This window comes from Quercus robur, chromosome 11 (assembly GCF_932294415.1).
Source record: "Quercus robur chromosome 11, dhQueRobu3.1, whole genome shotgun sequence".
NCBI lineage: Eukaryota > Viridiplantae > Streptophyta > Magnoliopsida > Fagales > Fagaceae > Quercus > Quercus robur.
The window spans coordinates 43,985,294-44,001,857 of NC_065544.1; the positions used below are offsets into that span (position 1 = coordinate 43,985,294).

General features: G+C 33.3%; 1 long non-coding RNA gene across 3 annotated transcripts; it reads right to left on the bottom strand.

Moving 5' to 3' along the window:
• Nucleotides 1-278: 278 nt before the first annotated feature.
• On the bottom strand, nt 279-15,954 carry LOC126705729 (uncharacterized). 3 transcript variants are annotated; one of them, XR_007648416.1, is made up of 4 exons: nt 15,480-15,954; nt 7,675-9,191; nt 1,573-1,667; nt 279-784 (listed from the first exon to the last, which is right to left on the bottom strand). It is a non-coding gene; the product is annotated as an uncharacterized LOC126705729 (long non-coding RNA). The 3 variants fall into 3 exon arrangements; XR_007648415.1 differs by having other exon boundaries at nt 7,675-8,666; nt 15,064-15,954; XR_007648414.1 differs by lacking the exon at nt 15,480-15,954 and adding an exon at nt 9,946-10,769.
• Nucleotides 15,955-16,564: the final 610 nt, after the last annotated feature.

A 16,564-nucleotide genomic window follows, 5' to 3' on the forward strand; every position in this document is an offset into this window, starting at 1 on the left:
GTACAAATAATTATTTGACACACGGCATTATCTGTCCATATAATACAAATACATTAAATAATGTTTCTTGTTTAGGTTTTAAGCAGTTACAAGAATGACTTGATTTATCCCATTATAGAGAATACCTTAGAATTGGCAAATGAGTTGTATGCTCTTGCTAATGGATCATAAAAAATACCTTAAAAAGCAAGCCATTTTTTCAATAACTAATAGTGCAATACTTTTGAAATTTGAGAGGCCAATGTCACTCAAGGCAAACTTCAAGAATCAAGAATGCATTTTAGCTAAAAATTCAAAATATGATGCTATTATATCATGGGACAATAAACCCGTACAACATATCAAATGCCTCAAGACTAACATGACGCAGTGGTTATCGTAAAATTCACACTCGGTTAGGTAATACAATTATTGATTCAAGGGGTCCCCATAACATGGAAGAAAACTCTATCTGGGAAAATAAGGTGAACAAATATTTATCCACAAATACAATATGACTTCAAAATGTAAATGCTGAAACAGTACTTGAAAAAATATATAATGATTTTTTCAATGTAGCCTTACATCACTTGATATCCATAATGATTTTAAATAAACCAAGAAGTTCAATTCCTTCATCAGGGGATATATAATTACAATCCCACCAGTTCAAGTAGTTAATCTAAGTTCTATCTAACTGCACCAAAAACAAATAGCAAAAGTGAAGCGTCCATCCCAAATACATATAACATATTATAACCATCCTTGAAATTGCAACCCTTTAATGAACAATGAACACTCATCCCTGTAAAAAAAAAAAAACATTTGAAAAAAAATACTACATGAATCAAATATAAGAAAAATCAATTATAATGAATATTTAAATACATGCCAGGATAATCAAATAGCTCATGCCATCAAAAATAACATTTCAGTTAATCCAATGCGTCAACGGTGGTAATTAGTTCGTAATTATTACAGGAAACTTAAACTACAAACACTACAAGGTGTCGAAGTAAATAAGTACATACTATAAACAATTAATCTTAAGTGCAAAGTCAAAGTGAATCAACCACAATAAAGATTCAATAGTCAGTACCAATCACTAAACCAAATTAAAACAAACTATATCAATGGTATCATAATGACATGAACAATTCACCATAAACTTGAAGATGAACTGGATCTCACTTTTGTGTCTAGTTTTGAAAGTTAACGGGATTAGGGCTGTAACTGTAGAGAAAGAAGAAAAGGCAATACATGTATGTGATTGAAATGAGCAAAACCATGCCAAATTTCATACATGTACTAAATCAAATTGAAACTCAAGATATACTTGTGATTAACTGGCAAAAGTTTGGCTTATGATATTTTTGAAATCAAACATTCTTATAGCAAAAAAGTAGGGTTGAACACAAAAAAATCCTTGTCCAGGTTAAAATAGTGTTAAAGTTTGATGTATTTTTAACTTTAATAATATGAAAACGGGGGAAGAGAGAGAGAGAGGGGGAGGAGGGGGGATCGTGATTGATATATACATAGACCTAGATACCTATTCAGCAAAAAGGAAAATAGTGGGCTAGTGCCTAGTACCTTATTTCGTGAATGAAATATTCCCCAGTGGTTAGATCAGAAGATGTGGTCCTGAATAGATGCACTTTACTCTACTGCCCTCTGGATATGATGAACTTCCTCCACAACATACACGTAGCAATAATCTTATAATCCTCAACATATATAGTAGTAATATATAAATATATTTTTACCAATAAATAAACAAAAAAGAGTTGGTAGAATTTGGTGCTGGATATATAGCCTAGATTGTCCCTTAATTAATTGAATTGACATGTAAATCAATAAATATATATATATATATATAGAGAGAGAGAGAGAGGAGAATGTTAACCAGTACATAAGAACATGTTAATCAATATCAATTTCTTAAAAGTCACCTATATTGTTGGAAACCTTAGCTTAGAGGTAGGAAATATGAAGTATCTGTTTGGCAAGATTATTTTTACTAATTTATTTTACTATTCAAATAATTCCACTGATAATGAATCTGCCCAAATTAGTTAGTAGGTCTGCAACCAACAAGTTTCCTCAGTACACATCTCTTGCTCTCCATTAAGTGGCCTACTCTATAGACTAATAATACCAATTTCCCAAGGTATGTATTTTGTTAGGAGCAAAAGCAACCAATCCCATTTTATAGCCACAGGCTTTAAATTTCATGGACCACAAAGTTCAAACTTTAAACTATTTAATAAAGAAAATGGTCCAGTTAATGTGTGCCCTAAGGGCATACATTAAGCTATCCATATTGGGAAACATTTTCTCGGAAATTGAAAAAGCTGTCAATATTTTTTCAATTCCTAAGAAAATGTTTCTAAAAATGGATGGCTTAATGTGTGCCCTGCAAAATCCATAAAGAAGGTGTCCAATTAATGTGTGTCCTAAGGACATACATTAAGCTATCCATATTTGGAAATATTTTCTCGAAAATTGAAAAAATTGTCAATACTTTTTCAATTTCCGAGAAAATGTTTCTAAAAATGAATGGTTTAGTTGAATCTAAATATATACAAAAGAGGCCACGTTTTTTTTTTTTTTTTCTCTTACTGGCTTGGCCCTAAAAATGGCTCATGAAATCAAATTTCCCATCCATAATCAGAAACTTTACCATTTGGGCCCCACAATATCAATTCTTTCTTCTGGGAAGTTGAGACAGAAGATTTTTTTTTTTTTTTGGGAGCCAAAAAGATCAATGATCTTGAGTTGAAGCCCCATCTTTATAATTTTTGTTCAATCTTGACTATTGTCTGGATACTTTGGTGAGCAAATGCAGAGTGCAAAAGAGAAAGGGCTTTGTTGTTTATTGTTAGTGCGTGTGGTTGGCACATGGTGGTCTCATTTTGAAAATTCAAACCTATCCCATCCCAAACCTTTTTCTTTTTTGTCTCGCATTCTTTGCAAAAATGTTACAACAAAAGATACAAGTAAATATACATTATATATATATATATATATATAATTTCCTTTTTGAGAAGAAAGATACAAGTACCAATTTTTACAGCCGGTTAGGTATAGTTGTTAAACAATTCATTTTTAGTTTTTAAACAATATTACACATTTTTTTACTCACGTATTTCAAAAAATTACAAACAACATTATTCAAACTCCTCTACCAAATAATCCCTTAGTTTTGTTTTATTTTAGTTTTACTTTATTTTTATTTTTTAAACCAGCGTTAACCTTTAGATCTATTTTAAATAGATCCTGACCATAGATCCAAATCCAGTTTGTCACTATTAGCACAAATATCACTTACTCTCTACTCTTTCATACGGAAATATTCAACAGTCTCTAATCTCTCTCTATGTCTTTCTTCAAGTAATCTCTCCCGCAAACACACTCAACATCACATTCACAGCAAACACAAATCTACAATCGCACCCACAATATACACAAACGAGAGAGAAGGAAGAGAGACCCATTTGAGCAAGAGAGAGAAACGGCCACCAATTTAAGATGAGCAACAGGGAAACGAAAATAGATGCTACTAATGTCAGATGTCAGTCTTATTGATGTTTTTCCTCAACTCTCTGCACTTGATGCTTTCAAAGATAAGAGACCAGATGCAATAGATAGACAGAAATTGACGTGTGACTTCTTCACTTCGACGAGAAGAAGAATGGGTAAGATTTTAGTTTTTTTTCTCCTTTATTTTGATGTAGCTTTATTTATTTTTATGTTTCTATTGATGCTGTATGTGTTTTCACTTTTCAAACGATCGAGACATTCTTGACCTTAGATTTAGCGGCAGAATTTATTACGTGGGAATTTGATGTTACAACGGGAAAGGTACTACACTTCGGATACTTTTATCGAAAAACTTACAGAGAGTACAGAACTTTCCTTACACCTCTGTAAATTTTTCGATAAAAGTATCCAAAGTGTGGTACCTTTCCCGTTGTAACATCAAATTCCCACATAATAAATTCTGCCGCTAAATCTAAGGTTAAGAATGTCTCGATCGTCTGAAAGGTGAAAACACATACACCATCAATAGAAACATAAAAATAAATAAAGGTACATCAAAATAAAGGAGAAAAAAAAAAAAAAACTAAAATCTTACCAATACTTCTTCTCGTCGAAGTGAGGAAATCACACTCATCAATTTATGTTTATCTATTGCATCTAGTCTCTTATCTTTAAAAGCATCAAGCGCAAAGAGCTGAGGAAAAACATCAATAAGACTGACATTAGTAGCATCTATTTTCCTTTCACTGCTGCTCATCTTAAATCGGTGGTCGTTTCTCTCTCTAGCTCAAATGGGTCTCTCTTTCTTCTCTCTCGTTTGTGTATATTGTGGGTGTGATTGTAGATTTGTGTCTACTGTGAATGTGATGGTGAGTTTGTGTTTGCGGGAGAGATTACTTGAAGAAAGACAAAGATAGACGAGAGACTTTTGAATATTTCCGTATGAAAAAGTAGAGACTAGAGACTAGAGAGAGAAAGTGATATTTGTGCTAATATTGACAAACTGGATTTGGATCCATGGTCAAGATCTATTTAAAATAGATCTACAGGTTAACTTTGGTTTAAAAAAATAAAAATAAAGTAAAACTAAAATAAAACAAAACTAAGAGACTATTTGGAAGAGGAGTTTGAATAATGTTTGTAATTCTTTAAAATACGTGTGAGTGAAAAAATGTGTGAAAATGTGTATAATATTGTTTAAAAACTAAAAATGAATTGTTTAACAACTCTACCAAACAGGCTGTAAAAATTGGATACTTGTATCTTTCTTCTCTAAAAAGAAATTATATATATATATATATATTTTTTTTTTTACTTGTATTAACATTTTTGCAAAGAATGTAAGACAAAAAAGAAAAAGGTTTGGGATGGGATAGATTTGAATTTTCAAAATGAGACCGCCATGTGCCAACCTGGAATTTGACACACCAAACACCAAAAATCTATTCTAAGTGCCAAAACATTTGGCATAAGTGAACAGTGACGTTCCAACTTTGGAACGGTACAGACAAGAATGTCGTATGAAAAAATTAATTTTTTATTATTTTTCTCTCTCCTCTCATCAATTTTATCTCCTTTTTCTCCCTCTCTCTTAACCGTATACCTAGGAGTGTGTTGGTTCAATTTCGATCGGTATTCTAAGTGTTGGCCAACCAAAACCGAAATTTTCGATTTGTGAACCGACTGAAATAATTGGAAATCAATCGATTTTGGTTGGATTTCAGTTTCGGTCGATTTTTTCAGTTTCCTTATCATTTATTTTCTAAGAAAGCAAACAAAGAAAAAAAATTAACCCACCCAAAAAAAAAAAATAAACAAACCCAGTAAATCCCTTTGCTTTCCCACGTTTTCTCACCACCCAAACACCAAGCACCAAGCAAAGTAGCAAACACAAAACGAAAAAAAAAAAAAAAGGAGAACGGCGAAGAAGCGTACCAGCAAAGCCAAACTCACAACCTTCTACCTTGAAACCCAGAAATCACGAAGAACAAAACCCAAACCACGAACCTACAAAACCTTGAAACCCACACAGAAACCCACAAAAAACAAAACCCAAACCACGAAGACAGAAAAATCAAACCAGGGAGGCGTCAACAACAAAGGATTTTATCCAGCATGCAACCAAACTTAGACAACTCCTTACTCTTAAAAGATCTAATATATGAGTACATCATAGATCAATATATGCCTAGAAACTTCGATGAGATCCTCTCCTTCAGCTCATCGTAGGATGGAAGTTCAACTACCCTAGCATTATTAACCAAGTATGGCAACATTTAAACCAAACAGTAATAAAAATCGTTAAGACACAAAAGAAGAAGAAAAAAAAAACTTTAATTCTTATGTTGTTCTAAAGTATCAGAAAAGATGATTTTACGATGCTTTAGAACAACAAAAGAAGGGCCAAGGTTCTTAATTCCATCTACAAAATGAGGGCAAGGTTTGTAACTTTATATTAATTTGAGAATTTAAGGGGTTTTTTTGTGTCTTAACAATTTTCATTGTTATTTGGTTTAGATATTATCATTCTTCTTTGATAATGCTAAGTTATTTAACCTTCCTACAAGGACATGGAAGAGAGGATCTCACAGAATTTTCCAAGCATATATTCATCTCTGATGAACTCATATATTAGATCTTTGAAGGGTAATAAGTTATTTGAGTTTGGTTGCACGTTATATAAAATTATTCAGGAAGAAAACCCTTTTGCCGGAAAAATATATGTAATAAATTAATAAACTCATGACTAAGTTTTTATTGAAATCTAATTTTATATTAATTGTTCAATTTCATATTTGATTTATTTCTTTTTGTCATGATCTTCGATTGTCTTTAGCGTCTACTCAAATCCTTCTTGAAATGAAGAAAAAAGTCTTAGACACTCTTCCGAGTTTTCTCCACAACTTGCAAGAACATTTCTAGAATGGTACAAAAACCAAAAAGGAAAGGATTGTGAAAAAGAGTGATGAAAATTGTAGGTAGAACCTATTGAGGAAAGCATACAATGATGCTTTGGAAGACCAGATAAAGAGTCATGGTCCTTTATCCAACCTGCAATCTGAGGCCAAAGTTTTTTTCCCACATATATTGTGTTGTCTTAACAATTTTTATTGTTGTTAAGATTCAATATACAAGGATAAAAAAAACTTTAATTCTCAAAAAAAAAAAAAACCAAACTGATGTTTCAAACTGCACCATGACCCATCATCTTTTCTCACTCTCTTATCCAATCCTTTTGTTTTTTGCTTTTGTACCATTCGGCAAGTGTATTTGGAAGTTGCGAAGGAAATTCAAAAAAGTAATTGGGTGATTGACATATACCTCAAAACCGTTACGTTGGTAGAAAATATGAGACCAAACATTGTTTCCTCTGTTTCATAATTTTCATTCAAATTTGTAACCACCATTCGTTAAGCCCATAGCTCTCATTTTTAAGTCCAAAATTATACATACAATAGCCTGAGTTTCACTCCCAAGATTCTTGGGTACAAGGAGAAACTTGAACCTATCCTTGTTGCTGTAAAAGTGTGATTAGTCACCTAAGTCTAATCAAATTTTATTTCCTAATTTAACCAAGAGACTCCTAAGTGCTCTTTAGTTAAAATAGAAAATAAAATAACAGCTCAAACCAGAAATCAAAGACACTTATGTTAAAATAGAAAACAAAAGAACGTCTAGAACTAAAAATCAAAGATTCAGAATTTCCATTATGTACGGAAAAGGTGTTAAACACCCCACAGTGCCTAAAGGACAGTACCTCGTGTGCACGCCCCAAAAGTCTTGAACCAAAGATTATAAACTTGAAAGTTCAGTTACCCCCACACCGCCTAGCCAAAGGATTGTAACACATTCTATTTTTAATTCTAACGTTAACTTTTAGGTTAAAAAGTTTTAAAAATTTAGATACTGGACATTTTGTTTTTTAAAGACAATATAAATACACACATATATACATATATATGTATATGTATAGCTTACGAATATTTATTTCAAAGACTTGTTTACAAACAAAAGATGAGAAATATATATAAATAGCATGTGAAGGCCAAATTTAAATATGTATAACTAGCATTAGAGTATAATATTAACTACATAACTAGCATGTGAATATATGTAACAAAAAATAAAAGGAAAAGGAAGGAAATATGTCACCTTTCAACAACTTTATTCTTCATTTTCTCATTCTCATGCACAAACATAACGAACCAAAACATTAGTGCAAGGGGAGGGGGAGTTAGCTTGATTGGGATATGGATAAACATGCGAATTCCAAATAATATGTTATCCCATTTTGATCTATCAGCAATAAAATTTATTAAGCAACTAGACACTTCATTCGTTCAAAGAAATTGAAAAGGGAATTTGGTGATACTAGGGGCCAAAATGTAATTTTGTAAAAGTTTGGGGTTCAAAACATGAGTTTGTGAAAGCTTTCGGTCAAAATGTTTTTTTTTTGGGGAAAAACCAGGTCAAAATATAATTTTTTAGAATTTTGGGATTAAAACATGATTTTGGCAATATTTTGGGTTAAAATACAATTTTTGAGGAAAACTGGCGCAAAAATATCATTTTTAGGAATTTTTGGGATTAAAAGATGATTTTGAGAATTTTCTGGGTCAAAATGCAATTTTGGAGGAAAATCAAGGTCAAAATATGATTTTTGGTAATATTTGGGATTAAAACATGATTTTGGGAAATTTTATGGTCAAAATGCAATTATGACAAGCTTATGACCAATATATAAATATGAGAAAATTCCATGGCATAATGCAAATATGACAAAGCATGGATTAAAATATGAACATGCAAGAAAACATGATGGCATTTTATTAATTAAAAGGAAAACATGCCGATGGGCCCTTTTTATTTAAAAGGTGGGCTGAAACATGTATTAAAAAGAGTTATGGGTTTATATCCAAAGTGTAAGGGCCTAGACCCTGTGTAGGTTCGGATCTGGGCTAACATTAAAGGAGTGATGAGCTGGGGCTGGATGCCTATTAGAGTTACCTTCGGATTGGGCTAAAACAGAAGGGGCCTAAGGCTCTATAGCTAATGGGCTAAGAGAAGCCCACTGAGCTGGGTTGGATCAAATCCTACACAAGACTAAACGGGTAAGGAACCCACATCACTGGGTCGGGTCTGACCTGGACCGTTTCCTATATTCCTTCTCCTTAACCCGGTCTCTCAACCCGAGCTCTCTCTGCAAAAACGCACTGGCCGAAGCTCAAGCTTCCTCCATCTTCGATCTTCATCGCCACCACGGATGGTGGTTGCACCTCCTCTAGCACCGCAGACCCAAACGGCCTTCCTCATACTCTCACTTTCTCTCTCTCTCTAAACCCAAACCAAAAGCTACTCTCTCAAACGCATAATCTCAAACAGGGAGTAAGCTATGGAGCTTTTTGTGCTATTGTGTTATGTGTCCAGGTGAGCATAGCGCATGTATGTGTGAGTAGATTAGAAGTAGAATGTGGGTGCTGTGACTCCGTGATGGTGTGTGTATTGTGTACAAAAAATGTAGATAGAGCTATAGAAAAATAAAAGAGGAATTTCGGGTTTACCCAGCTAATGCCCTCTTTGTTTTTTTTTGGCTCTCTTTGCTTTGATTATTTCTGGCTGTGTTGGTTTCTTCTGGCTTCATGCTTGTGGTTACTTCTGTTGGTATTTGGCTGAAAAGAAAACGCAGAGAAAAAGGTTTTAGATTCAAGCAAAAAAAAAAAAAGCAGAATCAGACAATGAGTAAAGGAAAAAGAAAGAGGAAGCTCATTCAGTAGGTTGTGCTGGGCTTATTTGTTGAGAGTGGAATAGTGAGACTTTTTGTATATATTTCAAACATTTTCTACTTCAATGGGAGATTTACAAGAATAGCATGCATACAAAATGCCTGTAAATGCCATCACCCTTTTTTCTTTTGTAAATCAAGCAACCTGATGCTTTTTATTTCTGAATTTTCACAATTTGTTATGGACAAAGTAACAGTGTCATAAAATTCAGAGACACCAAGGTTCAACTGATGTTTGAGAATTGATCTGTAATAACTAAATCCCTGGCTATGAACAAGATTGCACAGTAAACACAAAATTTTTTCCCCTTGAAACTCATGAAATGAAAACAAAAACATAACACAAGGAACCGATAAACCCAGCAACCAAACATCGGCATCAGAGGACACAACCTAACAAAATCTCCACCAGCCAGTCCTTGGCCATTGACACACACGCACACTCTACTGGTACTGGGCTTCATACCCATTATAAAAATCTCAAAAACATTCAACAATAAATGAATCAGATTTAAAAAATAAAAAATAAAAAAAAAAAAGCAATGAAAGAAATAGATAATTTTTAGTGCTATAAATGGAACAAAAAGATGATCTTTGGCAAAGAAATCACACAAAGAAAAAAAATTCATAAATTTGATTACCAGATCTAATCACATTTGGGTGGGTAGCTGAAACACTGTTGGTTCACATTCATTCTTCGGTGGAGAGGTAACCGGAGAATCACTGGTGGCTTTTTTTTGAGGCATGAGAGAGAGAGACTCTGAGGCATGTTCGGCTAGAAGAGAGAGAGCCAGAGTGTTTCTGAAATTTTTGAATAGGGGTAAGCGTGAAGAAGAGAGAGAGGAGAAATTAAAAGAACAGAGAAAAATGAGGGCTCACACGGATCGCTGACGTGTTTATTGAGCTGTCCAATTTTTGAGCATTAGATCAATTGAATGGCTAGGATTAAAGCAATGGCACATCATGCAATACCCTAGGTATTGCACGGGATATGAATCCCAACACGCCTATGCACTATGACAGGGCTGTGCCACCTAATGTGTAACCTACTCTTTCTGTTTTGTTATTAAAAAAATAAAAAATAAAAAAGAGAAGAAAAAGGCGATTTGGGCTGGGATTGATTTGAATTTTTCAAGTATGAACGATTTTTGGGCAACAGAAGAGATAGAGAAGGATTGCTGCTCTCTGCCCTAGACAGAAACAGAGAAAGGCTGTAGGCTGTAGCAGTGAATAGTGTTTTGTTTTACTCCATCAATTAATTCCTTCTGCCAATCACATTCACTAGCAATAAACAAAAATGTGTCTGTACTTATCCATTGCATTTGCCTTCTTCTCAAATAATATATATACATATATATATGTATAGATTCGTTGCCACAATTCCTACACTCCCCAGACAAACCCATTAACCCCAACCAATTATGATAAAACAGGTGTAAATATAAGATCTTTTAGAGGACGAGTTATATAAATAATAATATTTTCTTTTCCAGAACTATTGATGAGTCATTTAAAATAATGATTTTCTCTTTTTTAAAGTTGTTATTATTGATGAAATTAAAATTTTAGAGTGTAAATGGGATTCTAAAAAAAAAAAAAAACAGATGTAAAGGGATGGAAGAGGAGGGATCATTTTTCCTTATTGAAAATGTTTTTGGGCTAATAGATGGTAATTCATGTGGGCTTCAGACATGCAACAGTGAAAAGGAAACATTTTACAGTGACATTTATTGTCTTCTATATGAATAAAATTATGATTTTGCAAAATATTAATTAATCACAACAAATATGAATTAAAGGGGCTTTAAAGGCCATTACCTATATAAATTAATTTAGAGAAAATGAAAGGATATAGTGGTAGATGAATATTCATTCTCATTGTGAATCCCTAATTTTAAGAAGAGATGACATATGCTATTATATTATGCTTTAAGCAAGGGACACATGTCTATGTAGTGTGCATCTTCCAGTTTGGAGACCCAACTTTTTTAATATTGTAGACGATACTTTACAATTTCATTTGAAATAATTTTTATGTATATTAAGACCTACATATAACACTTATTAATATTAATTTTTGACCACAATATTGTTGAATATTTTGAAACATCATTTTCTTAATTCATATTTTATTTTAAAAATTCTGTATATAAGACTATAAAATATTATAATATTTACGATTAAAAGTAGATTTCATTTTTTAAACAAATTAAATGATTTTGAAATCTATGAATAAGAATTTAAAGCAGGAAAAACTTTTATATCCTAAAATTACATAAATTTAAACAACCTCTCAAACACTTCCTCAACTACTATATTCTGACAATCAAATATGGAGATCTCAATTGCAAATATCCAATTATTATCTCAATGAAATTACGGAAATCATTTGTTGTAATTTAATTGTTTTTATTTGGGCTTCGACATCCTTTAAAAAAAACTAAAAATACTTTGAAATCATCGATTTTTATTTATTATCATTATGGTTCATATCACACAAAATAGCTGTAAAATAACCTACTAAGAAATCTACAAATTATGAGTACTAACACAAAATAATAATAATAATAATAATAATAATAATAAATAAATAAATAAATAAACCTAACTTCATCAATAATAACTTATAATGTTTCTTTTTCTTTAGTTCTAAAACAAAATAAATTTACGACTTTCCCAAACCAAATTTCCAAATACCTAAAGACTTAAAACAAATCACAACCTTCACAAAATTCACAAAGTTTGACTTTAACATCAAAATCGTGAGCTATCGTCACTGAATAAAAACTGCAAGTCCTCTTCCATGATCATTGCCTATTCATACAGGTTGGAATCAAATGATGCCATAGTGTTGGATTTATGTAGGTGTTGTTGAAAGGTTGAAGTCAATGACATCGTTTTTTATTTGAGCGTATTTGAGATTGAATGGCATGAAGGGCTGTGGAAATGTGTATATAAATGAGTAGAAGTGAAAAAGGTGAATGAAAATACGAAGGGTTTTTCAGAAACATTGAACCAAATGATTGACTATTTAATAGTTTCAAAGCCTGTTGTAATTACTTAGGGATATGTGTAAGTACAGTATTTTGCTATTTATTTTAGTAGTGTAGCAAACATTTCAACCCAAAAAAAAAAAAAAGGGTAGTGTAGCAAATATTAAGGTCTCGCTTGGTAATGGTGTTTAAAAAACTAAAACTGTTGTTTAAATATTAAGGTCTCTAATCACTCTTTCTAATGACTTTTTTCTTGAATTGAAGAAAAAGTTGTGTAGTTCATGTACATCTTCCCAGCAAAAGAACCATCCTCCACGAGGATTTGATCCAACTTGCAATCAAACAGAACTGACTCTGTCCTTGTAAAGGACCTGAGAAAGATATCCATCAACGATGAATAACCTGGAAACTTGTCAGTTATCCTCTGTTGCATTTTAATATAAGGAAGATCAAATAACTTTTCTTTATCGTTCAGATAAGGCAACATTTAAAACAAAGAACCATAAAAAAATTTAATACATAAGAAAAAAAAAATATTTCTCAAAATAATTAGAAGTTACATACCTTGGTTTCATTCTGCAGTCGTAAGAAATGCAGTCGTAAGAAAGAACCATGCCCCCTCTTTTTATATTCTAATTCATCATTGATTTCTTTCCTCTTTTTGTTCTCCATTCTATTTGTTTCATTCCGATTATAAATCCTTTTGTTTTTCATTTGCATACCTTTCATAAAATGTTATTGCAAATTGCGTATAAAAGTCAAGGACCTGAGAAAGATATTCATCAATGATGTCTATCAATTGTATGATGGGTGATTAGGTTTTCTAATTTTGCCGGGGGGAAGAAAACAGATATCAAACACTTTCGCTGGTGGTCAAGAAGTGCTTCCCAAATGATTATGAAGAATCTTTTTCGCCTTTTTCCAAACTAATTTTTTCCGAAGTGTATCTCCGAGAGGTTCTGAAACACAACTTCATGTTCCAATATAGTAATAAGCACAAATTCAACATTATTCATGCATTGAATAAATTTGCGAACCGCAACAAAGATTTATATTACAAGAAAAATAGTGGACTTCAGAACAAGGCTTATGGATTCCAAATGTGGTGGATTAGAATCACAGATGACAAAGAGGAAACGAAAGAAACAATGTTGGGAGCTGTGTACTATTTTGAGGAAACCCAAGCACCCAACATTGTCTCTTTGGTTTTCTCTTTGTCATTTGTGATTCTACCCCACCATGTTTGAAATCAATAGGCATTGTTTTGAAGTCCGCTATTTTCCTCGTAAAATAAACCCTTGTTGTGGTCGGTGAATTTCTTTAATGCGTGAATAAAGTTGAACTTGTGCTTATTGCCATATAGAGCCAGACAGATTGAAACATAAAGTTGTGTTTCAACACCTCTTGGTGGAGACACTTCAGAAAAAAATAGTTTGAAAATAGACAAACAAGTTTCTTCGTAATCATTTAGAAAGCACTTTTTGACCACCAAGCCTAGTAACCAGCAAAAGTGTCTAATATTTGTTTTCTTACTCTCAATGAAATCAGAAAACCTCCTCACCCTATCATACGAATGGAAGACTTTTATACGCAATTTGCAAGAACATTTTATGAAAGGTATGCAAACGAAAAACGAAAGGATTTATAATCAGAATGAAACAAATAGAATGGAGAACAAAAAAAAAAAAAAAAAATCAATGACGAATTAGAATATAAAAAGAGAGAGTATGGTTCTTTCTCACGACTGCAGAATGAACCCTAGGTGCATAACTTCTCGTTATTTTGAGAATTAATTTTTTTCTACGTATAAAATTTTTTATGGTTTTTTTATTTAAATGTTGTCTTATCCAATCGATAAAGAAAAGTTATTTGATCTTCCTTCTTATATTGAGAGATGAAGCAGAGGATAACTGACAAGTTTTCAAATATCTATTCATTGCCAATAGATATCTTTCTCAGATCCTTTACAAGGACAGAGTTGATTCTGTTCCATTGCAAGTTGGATCAAAATGATTTTGTGAAAGCTTTGGGTCAAAATGTTTTTTTTTTTTTGGGAAAAACCAGGTCAAAATATAATTTTTGAGAATTTTGGGATTAAAACATGATTTTGGGAATTCTTTGGGTTAAAATGCAATTTTTGTGGAAAACTGGTGTCAAAATATCATTTTTTGGAATTTTGGGATTAAAAGATGATTTTGAGAATTTTCTGGGTCAAAATGAAATTTTTGAGAAAATTGAGGTCAAAATATGATTTTTGGTAATATTTGGGATTAAAACATGATTTAGGGAATTTTTCTGGTCAAAATGCAATTATGACAAGCTTATGACCAATATATAAATATGAGAAAATTCCATGGCATAATGCAAATATGACAAAGCATGGACCAATATGCAAATATGACAAAATATGGATTAAAATATGAACATGCAAGAAAACATGATGGCATTTTATTAATTAAAAGGAAAACATGCCGATGGGCCCTTTTTATTTAAAAGGTGGGCTGAAACATGTATTAAAAAGAGATATGGGTTTATATCCAAAGTGTAAGGGCCTAAACCCTGTGTAGGTTCGGATCTGGGCTAACATTAAAGGAGTGATGGGTTGGGGCTGGATGCCTATTAGAGTTACCTTCGGATTGGGCTAAAACAGAAGGGGCCTAAGGCTCTATAGCTAATGGGCCAAGAGAAGCCCACTGAGTTGGGTTGGATCAAATCCTACACAAGACTAAACGGGTAAGGAACCCACATCACTGGGTCGGGTCAGACCCGGCCCGTTTCCTATATTCCTTCTCCTTAACCCAGCCTCTCAACCCGAGCTCTCTCTGCAAAAACGCACTGGCCGAAGCTCAAGCTTCCTCCATCTTCGATCTTCATCGCCACCACAGACGGTGGTTGCACCTCCTCTAACACCGCAAACCCAAACGGCCTCCCTCATACTCTCACTTTCTCTCTCTCTCTAAACCCAAACCAAAAGCTACTCTCTCAAACCCATAATCTCAAACAGGGATTAAGCTATGGAGTTTTTGTGCTATTGTGTTATGTGTCCAGGTGAGCACAGCGCATGTATGTGTGCGTAGATTAGAAGTAGAATGTGGGTGCTGTCACTCCGTGATGATGTGTGTATTGTGAACAAAAAGTGTAAATAGAGCTATATAAAAATAAAAGAGGAATTTCGGGTTTACCAGCTGATGCCCTCTTTGCTTTTTCTTTTTTTTTTGGTTCTCTTTGCTTTGATTATTGCTGGCTGTGTTGGTTTCTTCTGGCTTCATGCTTGTGGTTACTTCTGTTGGTATTTGGCTGAAGAGAAAACGCAGAGAAAAAGGATTTAGATTCAAGACAAAAAAAATCAGAAAATGAGTAAAGGAAAAAGAAAGAGGAAGCTCATTCAGTAGGTTGTGCTTGATCGGTGGATCTGCAACGGGCGAGGAGCTTGATCGCTTGACTGTGGTTGGGCTTGTCGGCGAGGATTTTCTTGGATCTTTTTTTCTGGGCTTGGTTTTGGCTGTGGTGGCTTGGGTGAGTTACCGGTTGCGTGGTGTTTGATCGGTTGAGGGAGTGCTTGAGGCAGGCAGTGACAGCTTGAGCTTGGTCCGGCGGTGAGATTGAGAGTGAGTGAGAGTGAGCGGCTGGAGGCTGGTGAGTGTGTGTGTTGTGAAATGAGAGGATTAGTTTTAGGGTTATAAGTGTATATATATATATATATATATATATATATATATAGTAGGGTTTTTTTGTAATTTTATAACTTGTAACCGGGTCGGGTCGGGTTTAAAACCCGAACTCGATCCTATTATTTATCGGACCGGTTAAAATCCGACCCATTAGGGTCGGTCCGGGTACCCACGGATCGGGTTGCAATTGCCATCCTCTAATAGTGCTGGATTGGGGTTATATCTCTTGAAATGGGCTTTAAGGTATAAACCAGGAGTTCGGCTCAAGAGAGGAGTTGGAGCTGCGGTTTGAGTTGAGTTTCACCTAGGAAGCTCCAAGCTTATCCCAGCCATCCATGTATCCAAAGTATCACCAAACCTGAGCCACACACGTGTCTTGAAATCACTCTTTTTATTTTATTAAAAATTAAAATAAAAATAATCATAATTACGTAGCATTAGGCTTAAGTATGAATTTTAATATGCATCTAATTAGATTTATATATTTTTAATAATTAAATCAATTATTTATATTTTTATAATTAAAAAGTGTGTTTATTATTAAATTAATTTATGCATATGCATGAGTTACATGCTAATGTAACCATAACAAATGA